General features: G+C 44.8%; 1 protein-coding gene across 3 annotated transcripts in view; it reads right to left on the bottom strand.

The window, feature by feature from the left end:
* LOC144498875 (uncharacterized) overlaps positions 1-19,193 on the bottom strand; it is a 256,941-nt gene that overhangs the window by 16,429 nt on the left and 221,319 nt on the right. The gene's annotated exons all lie outside the window — the stretch shown is intronic.

Genomic DNA, 19,193 nt, shown 5'->3' with positions numbered 1-19,193 from the left:
AACGGTGGGAAGCTTTTCCCCGGGTCGGTGGTGACGTTCACGAGGGGTCATAGGTTCAAGGTGAAGGGGGGGAGGTTTAACACAGATATCAGAAGGACATATTTCACACAGAGGGTCGTGGGGGCCTGGAATGTGTTGCCGGGCAAGGTGGTGGAGGCGGACACACTGGGAACGTTTAAGACTTATCTAGACAGCTATATGAACGGAGTGGGAATGGAGGGATACAAAAGAGTGGTCTAGTTTGGACCAGGGAGCGGCGCAGGCTAATTGTTCCTTGTTTCTCGTGGAAGTGGAAATGACTAGGGTTGGGAAGCATTTTCCGATCAGGGCCATTGTGATCTCCTGGACTCGTTTCGATCGCCTCAGGGGGTCGGAGAGGAATTTCCCAGATTTTTTTTTCCCCATATTGGCCCTGGGGTTTTTCACTCTGGGTTTTCGCCTCTCCCTGGAGATCACATGGTCTGGAATGGGGGGTTGGGGGTGAGTTAATAGGTTGTAATGAACAAAGCATCGTAGCTGTGGGGGACAGCTCGGTGGATAGGATATTGGTATGTAGATAGGCTGGAAAATTGGGCGGGGATCCTGGATTCAGGATTCAATCCTGGACAGGGGAGCGGCGCGGGCTTGGAGGGCCGAAGGGCCTGTTCCTGTGCTGTATTGTTCTTTGTTTGTTCTTTGAATGCAGAGAAAGAAGCTCATGAACAACAGGGGACATCAGATAACAGTGTCCTCCGATTGAAGGCAGGGGCCTCATGCGATGTCATCCCTCAACTGAGAGCGATGGTATTGATAAAATATCTCAGAATCGCTTACAGTGGTGGAGCCCGAGTCACATCACCAGGAGTCAAGCAAGGTCAGGGACAGCCTTCAGACTTTGAGAGAGCATATTCCAAAAGGTTGTAGATGCCAGATGGCAGACTATTGCAAGTGCTGAGAAGACCACACCCGAGGCAAAGATATAGGGATAGTCAAAACATGTGCTATTTTGAAAAAAGATCAAAGCCAGTACCTGATTGTTCCTTGCAGGTAGGCCCACAATCAAGAACAGGGACATTGCAGGTAAATCACACCTCCATGACAAAGGCTGCTCCATAATGATGGAGTTATTAGTAAATGGCTACCTATTAAAAATGGAAGTGGATACGGAGGCTGCGGTCTCCGTTATCGGAGAGCATGTTTATGATCGCCTTCAGGTTGGTATTCAGCTCCTGAACTTAGAGGACACAAAAGCTAGCTGGCCACCTACACAGGGAAACCATTGCAAATAAAGGGCACTTTGGCAACCCAGTGAATTACAGGCTGCAGTCAGCTTGGCTTCCACTCATTATTGTACGGGGACAAGGACCTAGCCTTATGGGGACAGATTGGCTCCAACACATCAACTGAAGATTTGGAGATCTTCAGGGTAGACATGGGGTGACTGTATGAAACCATCAGTAAGTACCCCAAAATCTTCCAAGAAAGGCATGGAAAAAATTAAGGAGGCGTCAACTCAAAGGAGCCCTACAGAATTGAAATCCTTTCTGGGGTTAGTGAATTATTACAGGAACTTTATTCCGAATTTAGCTTCTTTGCTGGTCCCTTACATGTCCTACTATGAAAACATCAAAGGTGGGTTTGTGAAGTGCAGCAGTTGGAGGCTTTCAACACTGTTAATCATCAACTTTTATTCACTAATTTATTGGTTCATTTTGATGCCAAAAAGGACCTTAGCTTAACATGTGATGCCTCTCCTTACAGGGTTTGGGCGGTACTGCACATCACTGGAGAGATGGCACAGAGAAGTCTATTGCGTATGCACCAAGGACCTCATAGAATCCCTAAAGTGCACAAGGAGACCATTCAAGTTTGCACTGACTCTCCACAAAGCATCTTATGCAGGTCCTTTACCCATAACCCCACATATTTACCCTCAATTTTTAGGGCACTTTGCCGGTGTCTGAGAGGCAAATCAAGACCTGGACACAAAAGGGCTTACTCCTGCCTAAATTAAATGGGGGATTCAGAAGACAGTCCCCAGATGAAATGAAACACTACTGGATGAAGAGAAAGACGAGCTCAGTGCTGAGGATGGTAACATCCTCTGGAGTACCTGCGTAGTTTCCCTCAACCAGGTTGTAACCTTGGAATTATAACAAGATTATGCTTACTTTTTCCCAAATGGGGAAGGTGGAGTCCCAACAAGAGAACCAGAAGAACAACCATGATTCTGCAAGGACAGAAAGAGCGTTCAAAACCCTGTCCACGTGAGGATCTTCAAGGACAGCCTCAGTTGGGTCCTTGGTAATGGAGAAAATGGGGCCTGTGTCTTATAAGATCCATGTGCAGGGCAAAATTGTCAGGAAACACTTGGGCCATCTCAGGAGAATGGAGCCCGTGCCAGTCGAGGGCTCATTAATAGCCATGGGGACGACCACAACCGATGCTCCCTTCGAAAGCGATGGTGTCCGATCCGCTTCACACCCCTGTTCCAGTTCTGCCTCCAATCAACTGCAGGCCAGACACTAAGTGGAGGTAAAGGCCCCCCTGTGGCAGGAGTGCAGTGGGAAGAAAAAGACTTGAGGGAGGGAGGGAGGGATGTTATGATGGCCACAGAGGATCAGCAATAGATCTCTTCGAGGGCCTCACCGAATATGAACTCCTGTATTAGGCGAGTGGAGGCTCTCCCAATGGGGAAGGAGCAAAAGAGGGTTTAAAACCATTCAAACCGGCAGTCAAAAGACTTGGGGCTGGCTGACCTACACTCTGTAACTGCTGAATGGCACTTTGAACAACTGTAATTAAAAGGTGACTGGAGGTGGAGGACTGGCCTCAGTAGGATTATTACACCAGGGAACATGTAGGTCCTGCTAAGTTTAAGTATTATTGACACAAGTAGGCTTACATTAACACTGCAATGAAGTTACTGTGAAAATCCCCTAGTCGCCACACTCTGGCGCCTGTTCGGGTACACTGAGGGAAAGTTTAGCATGGCCAATGCATGTAACCAGCATGTCTTTCGGACTGTGGGAGGAAACCGGAGCACCCGGAGGAAACCCACGCAGACACGGGGAGAACGTGCAAACTCTACACAGACAGTGACCCAAACCGGGAATCAAACCTGGGTTCCTGGTGCTGCAAGGCAGCAGTGCTAACCACTGTGCCACCCCAGTTTGGTGGCAGGGGCACGTTTTCATTTTTCTCTCTGTTTGTTGATTCGTAACTAAGGCACGGTTAGAAGACCCATCTGGGGATGGTGCCCAGCAATGGAAAGATTGGGGTTAGATGGCGGGGTGTCAAACTGGTGAGAAAGCAATGAAGGTCAGGCAGTGTCCCAGATATGAGGGGGGCCCTGAATTACTGGGGAATTTCACAAGGCCTTGTGAAGCAGCACAGAAAGAGATATGATTGCAGACAGTGGCTTCCAGTACTTGAGTTTCAGTGTTCTCATCTTCATTGGGATCTGGTTCATCAGCAGAAGTACGTCCAGTGAGTCAAGACCCACAATTCTAGAGCCAGCTGGGAGGGGGGGGGGGGGGACACATCACTACAATAGTAAACTTGTGCTACTTGAAAATATTACATACAGGACGAAATAAAGTCCTTTGGTCCAACTGGTTCATATCAGTGTTTATGCTTCCATCGTTTAGACCTAGGCATGTGCTTTAAATACTATCCTAGTCCTGATCTACAATTTACATCTTAATTAAGAAAATCCCCTTGACTCTACAAACTATTGGGAGGTCAGTGGTGGAGGTGACAGGCCGGGGCATCCTATTCTATAGTTGGGATGCCCCATCTGCTGTGAATTTTCTGTCCCATACTTTGTCATAAATTGGAGAAACCAATTTGCAGAGTATACTAATAACTGCATTGAAGTCAACAATTTAAGATCAGGTTGTGACGTTATTAAAATTTATTAAAAGTCAAGACATTTCTTGAATTTCATAAATTGACGCTGCTGAAAAATGAAATTCAAGCAATTGTTTTAATTTGTAATAAATTTTAATACCAAGTCAGCAACAACATTGACATTAGCTGGCACTGCAATTTAATCTGTGCTTTTCAAATTTTGTAATTTTAAAGTCAGACACTAACTGAAAACAGAACCTGAAAGAAGAAACAGAAAAGGGAAACAGAAAAGAGAAACCGAAAAAGGAAACTGGCGCTCTCAGTTTCTATAGAAATGAAAACTGAAACCGACATTTGGAAAGCAAAACCTCTGGGTGAAGTGAATCAAGTTAAAACTATAATAAAAGCACTTGGATCAACTTTAACTCTGTAGCAATTGTGAGTCCAGTAGTGTAGTACAGGAAAGCTGAAGAAAACAGGAGCCAGATCCAGAAGCTGAAAATACATTGCTGCAGCTGTCACTTCATAGAATCCCTACAGTGTAGAAGGAGGCCATTCGGCCCATCAAGTCTGCACCGACTACAATCCCACCCAGGCCCTATTCCCACAACCCCTCATACTTATCCTACTAATACCCCTGACACTAGGGTGAATTTAGCATGGTCAATCAACTTGAAGACAACATCGATGGATCTATGCCAACCAGATCAAGTTGAGAAGGTTCTGCATCGTGTGCCATTTTTGATGAAGACGGTACCCTTGGAACTTGGGTTGGTTGTGCGCTGCTCTCAGCTGGCGATCAGGCTAGCTGCTTGAAGCAGCTAAAATTCTTTGAGAGAAAGACAGAGTTTTCAAGAACTTTGTGACTGTGTTTGATGACTTATATGATGAGCCAATTCATACAACCTGTCTTAGTTGTACCTGACATTTAACATGTAACTTATAGTTAATAATCAACCGCAGGTTGCCTCTGAAATCAGATTTACTTATGTTGATTCTGGATGTTCAAGCATAAGAGGTTATCTAAGCTGGTATTTAATGTTTGCTTTATTGTGCTCTTGTATAGTAAATTTCTTCTGTTTCAAATTGTGGAAGCTTGTGGCTTCATTCTATCAGTAAATAACTGGAATTTCAGATTTTTTTGAAATCAGAATTACTGGTCTCGACAGAGAATGCAAGAGTTTGACAGCAGAATGGGGTTGGCTGCTGCAGGCCCCTTGATACCCAGATGCTAGACTAACAATCAACATAACAAACATTCCTTTAACATGAGGAATAACACTACTATATCAAAGATAAAAGAGAATTGAAGAGTTATATGGAAGTACAAAATCACTTGACCACTAGTACTCTTGGCAAACACTAAAACAATGCAATGTCATTGTGTTTTCAATTCTGCGTAGAAATTCTATTCTCAAGGGGTTAACCACCTGCGTTCATTATCCTCATAAAAGCAGTGCCACTATTCCTGATGGGATGTTTATTATGTTAGTCTAGTGTCTGGGTATCAAAGGACCTGTAGCAGCCTATCCCATTCAGCTGTCAATACCAGCTAAAGACAATGGGGGCGATTCTCCCAAATAAATTCTAAGTGTCGCATTCGCCTAAAAACTGGAGCAAATCATGCTGATTTTTTCAGCAGGTGTTAAAAATGAATCTCCCACACTCTGTGCACTGCAGAGTGCACTAAAGTAAAAGTTTATTAGTGACAAGTAAGGTGTACATTAACACTGCAATGAAGTTACCGTGAAATTCCCCTCGCATGATTCACTCCAGAAATCAGTAGGTGGGGCCTATTGCCGTCCGAGAGGCCAACAGCATAATGCTGAGTGGATCACTGTGCATGCGCCGATCCGTCAGCGCCGAGATTGGCGCATGCACAGTGGCCCTTGTCTGCCAACTACCCCCCCCCCCTCCCCCCAAGGGCCCAATTGCTGTGCTCCCAGACATGTCCGGGTCAGCAGTGACCACCCCCCCTCCTGCCCCCATTCCGATCCATCCCTCCCTGCAGTACAGCCCCCCCCCCCCGCCCCAGCAGGCTGCACCTGCCCCCATCCAGATGTGGAGATGCTGGCGTTGAACTGGGGTGAACACAGTAAGAGTTTTAACAACACCAGGTTAAAGTCCAACAGGTTTATTTAGTAGCAAATACCATTAGCTTTCGGAGCGCTGCTCCTTCGTCAGATGGAGTGGAAATGTGCTCTCAAACAGGGCACAGAGACACAAAATCAAGTTACAGAATACTGATTAGAATGCGAATCCCTACAACCAACCAGATCTTAAAGATACAGACAATGTGGGTGGAGAGAGCATTAAGCACAGGTTAAAGAGATGTGTATTGTCTCCAGGCAGGACAGCCCGCAAGTCCAGGAGGCAAGCTGTGGGGGTTACTGATAATGCTCACATTATCAGTAACCCCCACAGCTTGCCTCCTGGACTTGCGGGCTGTCCTGTCTGGAGACAATACACATCTCTTTAACCTGTGCTTAATGCTCTCTCCACCCACATTGTCTGTATCTTTAAGATCTGGTTGGTTGTAGGGATTCGCATTCTAATCAGTATTCTGTAACTTGATTTTGTGTCTCTGTGCCCTGTTTGAGAGCACATTTCCACTCCATCTGACGAAGGAGCAGCGCTCCAAAAGTTAATGGTATTTGCTACCAAATAAACCTGTTGGACTTTAACCTGGTGTTGTTAAAACTCTTATCCCATCCAGATGGCCAGCCCCAATCGCTGGCCTCCCTCCCTCCCCCACCGATCCCAACTGCAGAGTGGCAGCGGGATCCCCCACTCCCACCGTTCACCCCCAGAGGCCCCGCCCCATCAAGCCCCACCCTCTTGACACTGCCCCATGCTGAGTTTAAACTCAGCACTAATTTCATAAGGTCTTGTACCATACACGTAATATTGTGCAATCCAAGCTAAAATAACTTACAAATTAAAATACATGTCCAGATATAAAAACATACAACACAATTAAATTCTTTGGAAAAAATTATAGTACTCACCTCAGTATGATATTTTTAGTTTGACTAAGCTCCATCTCGTGGAAGAAGTTGGTCAGTGCAGGTACTCCTTGGACTTCAGCTGTACCCGCACTGACTAACGTCTGTCACTAGATGGGGCCCAGGATTTAAATACAAGTTCAGGACAGAAGCCCAGAGTGAAACCAGAGTGAACTAGAAGCTGGCAGCCACTGAAGAAGACCTTGAGAACTAAGATAAGAACAGAGGCCTGGAGGAAAGGCAAGTGCAGGTGGAGGCGGGGGCAGGGGAGACAAGGGGCATGTGTCAGCAAAAGTGGGAGTCAACAAAAGTGGAAGAGGCAAGGGTGGGAGAGTGTAGGAGAGGCAGGGAGAAGGCGGTCTAAGGGAGAGGGGGAAACACTGCTGGAAAGGTCAAGTGAGCAGACAGGCCACAGAAGGGAAAGTCCATGGCAAACCACGTTAAAGTGAAACAACTTTAAGCGGGGATTTAGTATATAACATTCACAACCCTACAGTCCTCCAACACTATTCCTGTACCCAGTAATGATTGAATAATTATCTGCTATTTCTAGTTTTGCTTCTTTCAGTAATTCATAATGTATTTTATTTAAACCAGGTGACTTCATAACTTTTAGGAATATTTATCCTTTTAATATATCTCAATCTATGACTTCTCATCCATAGTTTCCCTCTCCTTTTTCAGCGTAACTTTCACATTGTCTGCTTCCTTTGTGAAGACAGGTACACATTATTTATTTAATACTCATAGCTATCTCCTCTGAAGATTTCACTTTTGGCCTCAAGAGGCCCAACATTTTTATTAGCTAATCTTTTGGACTTTATGGGGATGATTTACACCAAATACTTAGGCACTAAAGATGGCCAGGCTGCAATGCCAGTTTATCCCATATTTTCGCACAAGATGCCACCTAGGAGAGTTGAAACCAGTGAGAGCAACAGCTGTCCAGAGGCTCATTAAATAGCTCACTGCCACTTGAAATGCCTGTCAACACTCATTAAAGAGGCTGCACAACATTTTGTTGACTAGTACATGAACGAATGTCCTCTCCTAACAGAGCATCAGCTGTTTCAGAGTAAACAGAGCATTGATAATGTTTTCAAAGGCATACTCACCATTTCATTCTCATTGCTGCTAGAACCCTGAAAAGACCACCAAAACACATTGGGAAACCTTCTGAGACATACCAACATTCAACTGACTTATATTCTGGAAATTTCCTGGTGACTTCACCGACAAAGAGGAAGTGGTGTGCTGCTCCCGCTGACTGAACACCAAATGGGAGTAGAACATAGAACATAGATTAAATGAATGAGCAAACTGTGGCAAATGGATTTCAATATAGACAAGTTTGGACTCAAAAAGGATAGATAATATCGATCATATTCCTGGCATATAGGAAGATGATTATGGAGGATCAGTTATCTCAGCTCCAGGACATCCCTCAGCTTTGCATCCTATCTATGTCTCTTTGCAGCCTACAACAGCCCTCCACCACATCCACTACTCCACCAATCTTGGTGTCATCAGCAAATTTACTGATCCACCCTTCAGCCCCCTCCTCTAAGTCATTAATAAAAATCACAAAGAGCAGAGGACCAAGCACTGATCCCTGTGGCACTCCGCTAGCAACCTGCCTCCAATCCAAAAATATTCCATCCACCACCACCCTCTGTCTTCGATCAGACAGCCAGTTACCTATCCAATCGGCCAACTTTCCCTCTATCCCACACCTCCTCACTTTCATCATAAGCCGACCATGGGGGACCTTATCAAACGCCTTACTAAAATCCATGTATATGACATCAACTGCCCTACCTTCTTCAACACACTTAGTTACCTCCTCAAAAAATTCAATCAGATTTGTGAGGCACGACTTGCCCTTCACGAATCCGTGCTGACTATCCCGGATTAATCCGCATCTTTCTAAATGGTTGTAAATCCCATCCCTAAGGACCTTTTCCATCAATTTACCAACCACCGAAGTAAGACTAACCGGTCTATAATTACCAGGGTCATTTCTATTCCCTTTCTTAAACAGAGGAACAACATTCACCATTCTCCAGTCCTCTGGCACCATCCCCGTGGACAGTGAGGACCCAAAGATCAAAGCCAAAGGCTCTGCAATCTCATCCCTTGCCTCCCAAAGAATCCTAGTATATATTTCATCAGGCCCAGGGGACTTATCGACCTTCAGTAATCAGGGTAACCAGGAGAAAATGAGTGCTTGCTCCTGGGTGATGTTCCCTTTAAAATTCAGTAGTTGTGCACGGCCCATTTGTTTTAATATATGGTCCCTTTTTGTTTTTATGTGGCAATGCACATGCATTATTTATTACAGAAAGTTGCAGAGCAGCTGCACCTGACATACCTTGGCAGGGACATTGGTCATGGATGTCATGCTGGGGTCCCTCTTGATTTGGATAAGGAGTAGGAGGGGGACATGAGGGCATGCAGAGCAGCACCAGCTGCTGCAGGACAGAAAGATAGGAAGGTTAGGTGGAGGTATTCCCCAAACTCCACCCCCGTAAGTACAGACAGGATTTTCCGATCTATGTTAGAGTAATTTAAATCTCCTTTACCACTCTCTTTTTGTTACACAACTTTGTAACTTTCCATCAAATTTGCTAATCTATCTTTCTCAATGATTGGAGCGCTTTAAGAAATTCTCACTGATGTAACAGCTCTCTCTAAGTTCCTAAACTTGAGACAAATAGATTTAGTTCAAGTGCATCAGTTCTATTTAGAACTGTGGCAATATCTTTAATCCCTCTCCTCTATTTCCTTCTCTATCATTCCTGAATACTAAGTAACCAAGAAAATTAAGAACCCATTGTTGGCCTTGTTTGAATCATGTTTATGCCAATGTAACTACATTATAATACCACGTAGTAATATGTGCCTGCAGATCATCAACCTTATTAGTTGCACTATAGATTTTGATGCACATACAAATTAATAACTCCTCAATCTGGTCCCTACAATTTTTATGAATTTTCTAATTTTACGGCTGTTTACATCTTTTGATCTCATTGCTGCTCCTTTCTGGCTGCTCCCACTGCCAATTTAATTTAAACATTCCCCAACTGTTTGTCGTGTACTTTAATGATCAGTAAATTCGCCGATGACATAAAAATTGATGGTGTGGTAAATAGCAAAGAGGAAAGCCTTAGATTACAGGAAAGTATAGACGGGCTGGTTAGATGGGCAGAACAGTGGCAAATAGAATTTAACCCCAAAAAGTGAGAGGTCATGCATTTTGGAAGGACTAATAAGGCAAAAGAATACACAATTAATGATAGGCGCTAGGAAGTACGGAGGACCAGAGGGACCTTGGGGTGCATGTCCAAAGATCCCTGAAGGCAGCAGGACAGGTAGATAAGGTGGTTAAGAAGGCATATGGGATATTTGCCATTAGTAGTTGAGGCACAAATATAACAGCAAGGAGGTTATGATGGAGCTATATAAAACACTTGTTAGGCCAGGCTATAGTTTTGTTTGCAGTTCTGGTTGCCACGCTATAGGAAGGATGTGATTGCACTAGAAAGGGTGCAAAGGAAATTCACCAGAATGTTGCCTGGCTGAGCGTTTCAGCTATGAAGAGAGGCTGGATAGGCTCAGGTTGTTTTCCTTAGAGCAGCGAAGGCTGAGGGGTGACCTGATTGAGGTGTACAAAATTATGAAGGACATAGATAGAGAGGATAGAAATAAATCCCTGAAGGCAGAGTAGTCAATAAACAAAGGCCATGGATTTAAAGTAAGGGACAGGTAATTTAGAGGGGATTTGAGGAAAAACCTTTTCACCCAAAGGGTGATGGAAATCTGCAACTCACTGCCTGAAAGGGCAGTAGAGGCGGGAACCCTCGCAGCATTTAAAAGGCATTTTGATGAGCACTCGAAAAGTCATAGCTTACAAGACTACAAACCAAGTGCTGAAAAATGGGATTAGAATAGAAAGGTGTCTGATGGCCGGTCATGGGCCAAAGGGCCTCTTTCTGTGCTGTAAAACTCTAATGACTCTTTAGTCATCTTTTAGTGGGAACATTGGTTCCAGCTCTTTTCATGCACAGCACATTTATCTTTTATACGTGCCCCTTACCCCAGCACAGGCCCCAATGCCTAGGAATCTTAAACTCTCCTTCCTGGGCCACTTCTCCAATCACACATTTACCTGCACTACCTTCCTGTTTCGATAATCATGTGGCACTGGGGGTAATCCTGAAATTACAACTTTTGAGGTCTTGTTTTTAAACATTTCATTTGCTTCTGAAACTTTGAAGAACTCAACACTTTTTCTACCGATGTCATTTTTGAAAAACATATTTGTTCGGGGGATGTGAGCATCACTGGCGAGGCCAATATTTATTGCCCATTCCTAATTGCGTGTGAGAAGGTGTGGTGAGCTGTCTTCTTGAACCACAGTAAGAAGTTTAACAACACCAGGTTAAAGTCCAACAGGTTTATTTGGTAGATATCCACTTAACCTGGTGTTGTTAAACTTCTTACTGTGTTTACCCCAGTCCAACGCCGGCATCTCCACTTCTTGAACCACTGCAGTCCACATAGTGTAGGTACACCCACAATGCTGTTATGGAAGGAGTTCCTGTGCTGACCAGTGAAAATGAAGGAACAGTGATATATTTCCAAGTGCGGATTGTATGTAACTTTGAGGGGAACTTGAAAGTGGTGGTGTTCCAATGCATCTGTTGCCCTTGTCCTTCTAGGTGGGAGAGGTGGCGAGTTAGAAAAGTGAGTTGATGCATTGCATCTTGTAGATGTTATCCACTGTTGCCACTGTGTGACGGTGGTGGAGGGAGTGAAGGTTTAAGGTGGTGGATGGGGTGTTGATCAAGCAGGCTGCTTTGTCCTGGATTGAGTTTCATTAATGTATGAGCTTCCCCCAACCAAGAGAGCAGATTCCATTTTAGAAGCATAGAAAATAGGAACAGGAATAGGCCATTCGGCCTTGCTCCACCATCCATTATGAGGATGCGGATCAGCCAACTCCACACCTGATCCCGCCTTACCCCCATATCCTTTAACCCCTTTTGCCTCAAAAAACGATATCTAACTCTTTCTTAAAACATACGATGTTTTGGCCTCAACCACTTTCTGTGGTGGTGAATTTCACAGGCTTACCACTTGCTGGGTGAAGAAATTTCTCCTCATTTTAGTCCTAAAAGGTTTACCCCATATCCTTCGACTATGGCCCCTGGTTCTGGACACCCCACTATCGGGAACATCCTTCCTGCATCTATCCTGTCTCGTCCTGTTCGAATTTTATAGGTTTCTATGAGATTTTCCCTAATTCTTCTAAACTCCAATGAACACAATCTTAAGCGACTTAATCTCTCCCCATACATCAGTTCCGCCAACCCATGGATCAGTCTGGTAAACTTTCTCCCTCGATACATCCTTCCTCAGATAAGGAGACCAAAACTGCACACAGTATTCCAGGTGTGGCCACACCAAGGCTCTATGTAATTGCAACAAGACATCGCTGCTCCTGTACTCGATCCTCTTGCTATGAGTGGTTAGCACTGTTGCCTCACAGCGCCAGAGACCTGGGTTCAATTCCAGCCTCGGGTCACTACCTGTGTGGAGTTTGCACGTTCTCCCCGTGTCTGCGTGTTTCTTCCCACAGTCTGAAAGACGTGCTGGTTAGATGCATTGAGCCGAACAGGCACCAGAGTGTGGCGACTAGGGGAATTTCACAGTAACTTCATTGCAGTGTTAATGTACGCCTTACTTGTGACTAATAAATAAATTTTAACTTTACTTTCATACTCTTGATTTGCGACATGTCTGCTATTAGTTCACATATTATTCCTGTAAATCAGTGGTGAATTGACAACCACTGTTGCCTTGGAGTCTCCTGCAATGGGATAGCAATGTCCTGGGCACTGTTGTTAAGGAGAACTTCATCCTTCAAATTTCACTTTGAACCACTAACCCAATCCTGCTCTTTGATGTCACCGGCTGCAGCTGCAGAGAATCCTCAGGCACCAGAATGTCAATCCTGACTGCCCGAGGTGATGTTTCCATTCAATAGAGCTGCCAGCCTCTGTTTGGTGGCTGTGTGGCAGGTCTTCCCTAAAAGAGGTGACACAGGGCTCTCCAACCAGTGTTGGCTCTCCAACCAGTGGTCAATACCCCTCCATTGGATGGAAGCAACATCAGGAAGGCAGTAGCTGCTGCCAGTATGACACCCATCTGAGGTTTATCGTCACTGGATCCCAGGCACATGATGGTGTGTGGGCGTTGGGGGGAGGTCAACATCAAGGGAAAGGGGTGGCTCTCAGCAGACCCTCCTTCCTGATACTGAGTCCCTTGATCAGACACTGAGTGCATTTTCATGAGGGACCTCACCGGGAGCTCACAACTAACCCCACATAGGTTTCCCTGGCGTGGTTCCTGCATGGCGATCTCCTTGTTGGCAGCTGGGTTAATACCAATGATGATGGGATGTGGTCCCCAGTCGCCAACGTTAAATACCGCCCAAGGATTTGCGCACAAAAATCAAGCTCAACGCTCCAGTAAAGTACTGGCGGCACGGTAGCACAGTGGTTAGCACTGCTGCTTCACAGCTCCAGGGTCCCGGGTTCGATTCCCGGCTTGGGTCACTGTCTGTGTGGAGTTTGCACGTTCTCCTCGTGTCTGCGTGGGTTTCCTCCGGGTGCTCCGGTTTCCTCCCACAGTCCAAAGATGTGCGGGTTAGGTTGATTGGCCAGGTTAAAAAAAAAAATTGCCCCTGAGATGCGTAGATTAGCGGGTAACTATGTGGGGGTAGGGTCTGGGTGGGATTGTGGTCGGTGCAGACTCGATGGGCCGAATGGCCTCCTTCTGCACTGTAGGGTTTCTATGATTTCTATGGGTTTATAATGAAAAACACCCTGTCTGGGCACTGGGCCCCCTTCCGGCCGGTGCACTGGGCATCCAATCAGAGCCTAATTACTCTGCATTTACTGACAAGCTCAAAATCAGCAGGCAATGCAGAGCAAATTCAGACTCTGATTGGTGAGTCTGAAAGAGCAGGAAAAGACTGGTCTGAACCGCACAAACAGTTAACTTGAGGCACGTGCATGAGAGGAATGAAGAGAGGCGACTAGATGGGGAGGGAGAGGCAGACAGAGGCTGCTGAGGTTTGACTGTTTTTGCGAAAGTTATTTGTTTCAGGTTGATTATTATTTCTGATTGAAATTCTACATGGAACATTAACCCTTTCTGCCTGTGATGTTTTACAAGGGGTCTGTGAATGCTTTACAACACAGATAGACAGGGGAAGTCAGTAACAGAAAGTCGAGACTTGATTTGTACCATTTTACGTGCAACATCTGAAAGTGACCACAAGGTGGTAGAAGAAACCTAAAAGTCAGTAAGCAAACAGACATATGGTGCAATGTTCCCCCTCAGCTGTGCTCAGCAACTGAAAGTCCCCAAGCAGCCTACGCACAAGTTGGTCTCTTTAAATAACAATGCATGCACGTCTGCACAAAAAAATGCAAGGGGCCACACACTTAAATAAACCGTGCAATCCAAAAAGGTAATAGAAGGAATGGTGAATAGGAGTGGATAATTTAGCCCATGCATTCAGTGAGATCATGGCTGATCTGTGACCTAACTTCACACACCTGCCTTTTCCTCATTCCTCTTAATACCTTTGGTCAACAGAAATCTAACAACCTTAGATTTAAAATTAAGAATTCACCCAGCATTTAACTGCTGTTTGTGGAAGACTGTTTCAAGCTCCTACCACTCTTTGGTGTAATTTAATCCAGCCCATTATGGTGAGAAACACAGCAGCCAGGAGGCTTTAAAAAAATTTATTAGTGTCACAAGTAGGCTTAAGTCAACATTGAAATGAAGTTGCTGTGAAAATCCCCTGGTCGCCACACTCCAGCGCCTGTTCAATTACACTGAGGGAGAATTTAGCACCTAATCAGTGTTTCGGGCTGTGGGAGGAAATTGGAGCACCCGGAGGAAACCCACGCAGACACGGGGAGAACGTGCAGACTCCACACAGACAGTGACCCAAGCCAGGAATTAAACCCGGGTCCCTGACGCTGTGAGGCAGCAGTGCTAACCACTGTGCCAGGCCTAATGGCAAGTTTAGCCAGGCCTAGGTGCTGCACATCAGTCTGCAGGCAATTGAAAAACTTCCTGCGGCAAAGTCAAAGGGGCTGATGCACACAGCTCACCTGTTCGTGGTGAGATGTCAATGAGGCTTAATAATGAGCCACTTGGCACCAATTACTCACTGTCATTTAGTGGTGTTTTAGGAATTAAAAGGAAGTCGTATGGTTCTTCTGTGACTTCCCCGAAGGCTGCCCAGTACCGTTGGGTTTGCCTGCATCCTGAGGGGTGGCATGGGGGTGAAGGGAGTTCTTCATTCACAAGCAATCAGTGCCTGATCGAGGAACCCAACATCAGGGATGCAACACCCTTGCCCTTGTTTCCGACCCTCCTTTAGATTAAACCCCTCCCCATGACCCCCATCCCACCTCATTCACTCACCTACGGACTCAGGTGAAGCCCTTATCGCATTACCAAAAGGAGTCACTGCTCCCCATGGTGCTATTGGCAATGGAGAATAGCTGCATCTTGATTGGCTGGCAGCTCTCGGGGCAGGGTTTTCCACACTCTGTGTCCTAAGTTCCAACTCTTTTGAGTTGAACCAATTAAACTAAATCAAATTACCTGAAGGATAAAATAAAAGGGGCAGCCTCTTAGGGAACTGCCTTAAACAAAAATAAATCACAAATGAAACTTAAAAACATTAAACTTAGATAATTAAAAGGGTTGGTAATCCACCCCAGGACCGAAGGCCTCTATGGTGTTCGTTGACACCGCATGTTCCCTCTCCAGGGAATGTAGCTGCGGTTTGATGACCCCCTTGATTGCCTACTGCCTGGACCTATTAATGGCAAGTTTAGCCAGGCCTAGGTGCAGGTTCACAAGGAGGTCCTCCTCCTTTCCCACCCTGCTTCCGTGCCGGGTGCCCATAGATCAGGCGCGTGGAGCTAAAGTGCAAACAAAACTGTAAGTAAAGGGTTTTCCACCCTCGGTGTCCTAAGTTCCAAGGTAGGCCTGATGCTGGCCAGTTAATGTTTTCAGACCTCCCCCACAAAAGTAATCAGTTCTCCAAACTATACATGTGACCCCTGTCGCCCACATTATGTCCTGGCCTTTGTATGTAGAAATATTTCCTAATTTCACTCCTGATACAGCCTTGAAATTAGAGTCAGACCTATCTTCTCAGCCTATACTCTCCAAAGGTTTGTGTAATCTCTCCTAGAAATTTAATCTTCGGAATCTAGGTAACATTCTGGTAAATCTACCTAGACTCCCTCCTATACCAATATGTCCTTCCTAAGGTTTGGGGTCCAGAAGTGAACATAATACTCCAGGTGTGGTCTAATCAGGGCTTTGTATAAGATCCCATATTCTAATGCATTAGATAAAAAGGCCAACATTCCATTCACCTTTTCGATTTTTTGTTTGTACCTGTCCTTGACATTTTATGATCTATGTAGCTGATCCCCAATTCTCTTTGGAGCTCCACTCCTTTTGCTTTTCACCATTGAGAAAGTATTTTTTTCTTTTATTCATTCATGGGACATGGGCATCACTGGCTGGCCAGCATTTATTGCCCATGAGAAAGTGGTGGTGAGGTGAGCTCCCTTCTTGAATCGCTGCAGTCCACGTGCTGTGTGTTGACCCACAATGCCATTAGAGAGGGAATTCTAGGATTTTGAGCCAGCAACTGCGAAGGAACGGCGATGTATTTCCACGTCAGGATGGTGAGTGGCTTAGAGGGGAACTTGCAGGTGGTGGCGTTCCCATGTATCTGCTGCCCTTGTCCTTCTAGCTGGAAGTGATAGTGAGTTTGGAACGTGCTGTCTAAGGATTTTTGGTGAATTGCTGCAATCCATCTTGTAGAGCATTGGTGGTGGAGGGAGCGGATGTTTGTGGGTGTGGTGCCAATCAAGTGGGCTACTGTGTCCTGGATGGTATCAAGCTTCTTGAGTGTTGGAGCTGCACTCATGCAGACAAATGGGGAGTATTCCATCATACTCTTGACTTGTGCCTTGTAGATGGTGGACAGGCTTTGGAGAGTCAGGAGGTGAGTTACTCGCTGCAGTATTCCATTTCCCTTACCTGCATTTATAGTCACTGTGTTTATGTGGTGAGTCCAGTTGAGCTTCTGGTCAATGGTAACCCCAAGGATGTTGACAGTAGGGGATTCAATGACGGCAACACCATTGAATGTCAAGGGACGGTGGTTAAGAGTGTCTCTATTGGTGATGGTCATTGCCTGGTATTTGTGTGGCACGAATGTTACGTGCCACTTGTCAGTCCAAGCCTGGATGTTGTCCAGATCTTGTTGCATTTGAACATGGACTGCTTCAGTATCTGAGGAGTCGCGAATGGTGCTGAACATTGTGCAATCATTGGCAAACATCCCCACTTCTGACCTTATGATGGCAGGAAGATCATTGATGAAGCAGCTGAAGATGGTTGGGCCTCGGACACTACCCTGAGGGACTCCTGCAGAGATGTCCTGGAGCTGAGATAACTGATCCTCCATAATCATCTTCCTATATGCCAGGAATATGATCGATATTATCTATCCTTTTTGAGTCCAAACTTGTCTATATTGAAATCCATTTGCCACAGTTTGCTCATTCATTTAATCTATCAATCTTTCTTTTTAGTTTTATTTTTCCATCTATACTATCCTGCAATACTGCTTAACTTAACTTGCATACGTGGCTCTCTAGCCCATCATCTATGTTGTTAATAAATACATTGAATATTTCATCCATGATTTTGTTGAATGGTGGGATAGGCTCAAGTGGCTAAATGTCTATACCTGTTCACATGCTCCTTTTTTGAGACCCCAACACAGATCTCTGTGGGATGCCCATTAGTCACATTTTGCCAAACAGGAAATGCAAGTTTAAAATGTTGCACTACCTGGAGTTGTGAACTCACTAGTACTGTCCTCGAGTTTCCAGAAATTAAAAATTATTGGGTGGGACTTTTCTCCTATTATGCACCGTATTTCACAGAGGCGGCAGACGGAGCCCGCTTGCTGGTGACAGGTTCTTAGGGTGCCGCCCTTTTCAATGGGGTTTCCTGTAGAATGCCCTCCTTGCCACTGGGAAACCCGTGGCGGGGGTGCACTGTTGGCCAGACCGTAATATCCTGCTAGCGAGATTGACTAGTGAGCAACCCAAGAGTAAAATCATAGGGACATTAAAAAAGTGTATTTTTCCCACTTAAGTTGGACACTAAATTATTAATTAAAAACATATTGAAATTAAGGAAAAAATGTTTGGTGACTGCACAGTGCACTTAAGGCAGGGCTAGTGAAATTAAATTTCAAGGGATCTTCCAATGCAGATACTATATTTTACAGATGATGACATTTATGTTAAAAGCCGCTTATTTATAGTTTTCATAGAAAAATGTACCAAAGCACATAATATGATCCACAAAACACCAATCAAACTTTCAGAGAACCTCCTAAGCTTTTGCAATATAACCTGAAAACAACTTATAGTTATAATGAACCAGAGACCCTAACTAACAATTTTTCGATAAACCCCAACGTTCAGAGGCCCTGGTGAGAAATTAATTTCACAGTTGCCTGATATGTATCTGAAAACCAGAGGTCAGCAGCATGAAAACAGAAAGTGGATGGAAACCTCAGCTGCAAAGCTGCTTCAATTTACAAATTTGGTACAGTATTCATTAATATTGGCGAACTTGGGTACAAATGGGCAGAGTGTGTGCATGTAATTTACAATGAAGTTGAGGCTATTATTCTGTATATCTGCACATGGATTCCCTACATTGCTGGTAATGGTTTTAGCAGCCATTTTTTGCAATAGTTGATAGATGATTTTACAACTGACTACTCACTTTCACATAGTCTAAATCCATATTAATCATCAAATGTACATTTTAGTATATCTATTCAGAGCGAGATTCTTACCCCTTCTGACCTTGCGTCAACTGTCTAGCTGCATTTCCATTATAACTCTCTGGACTTACCTCAAAAGTAGAGGCAGAAAACAAACTTTTTTTGTAAACCACAGCAAAATAGGGGTGGAACAGGTCAATGTCCCCAGTTGCAAATATTGTCATCTCCATCTTGGCTACTCTCTGGGTAGATGCAAGGAACACTGCCTGAAATTCATCACCCAGCCAAAAGCTTGTAGTTCAGAATGTTAACAATGCTCTCCAGCTGGGGAGTGATGTACAGTATATTGGGGCCAAAAGGAAGATACGGACAGAAAAAAAAAATCAGTGGAAGGAAAGTAGCAAGGAGTGGAGTTATTTAAAATAATT

Source organism: Mustelus asterias, chromosome 9 (genome assembly GCF_964213995.1).
Source record: "Mustelus asterias chromosome 9, sMusAst1.hap1.1, whole genome shotgun sequence".
Classification (NCBI taxonomy): Eukaryota; Metazoa; Chordata; class Chondrichthyes; order Carcharhiniformes; family Triakidae; genus Mustelus; species Mustelus asterias.
The sequence above is the reverse complement of the archived record's forward strand: the minus strand, read 5'-3'. Positions and strand labels throughout refer to the sequence as shown.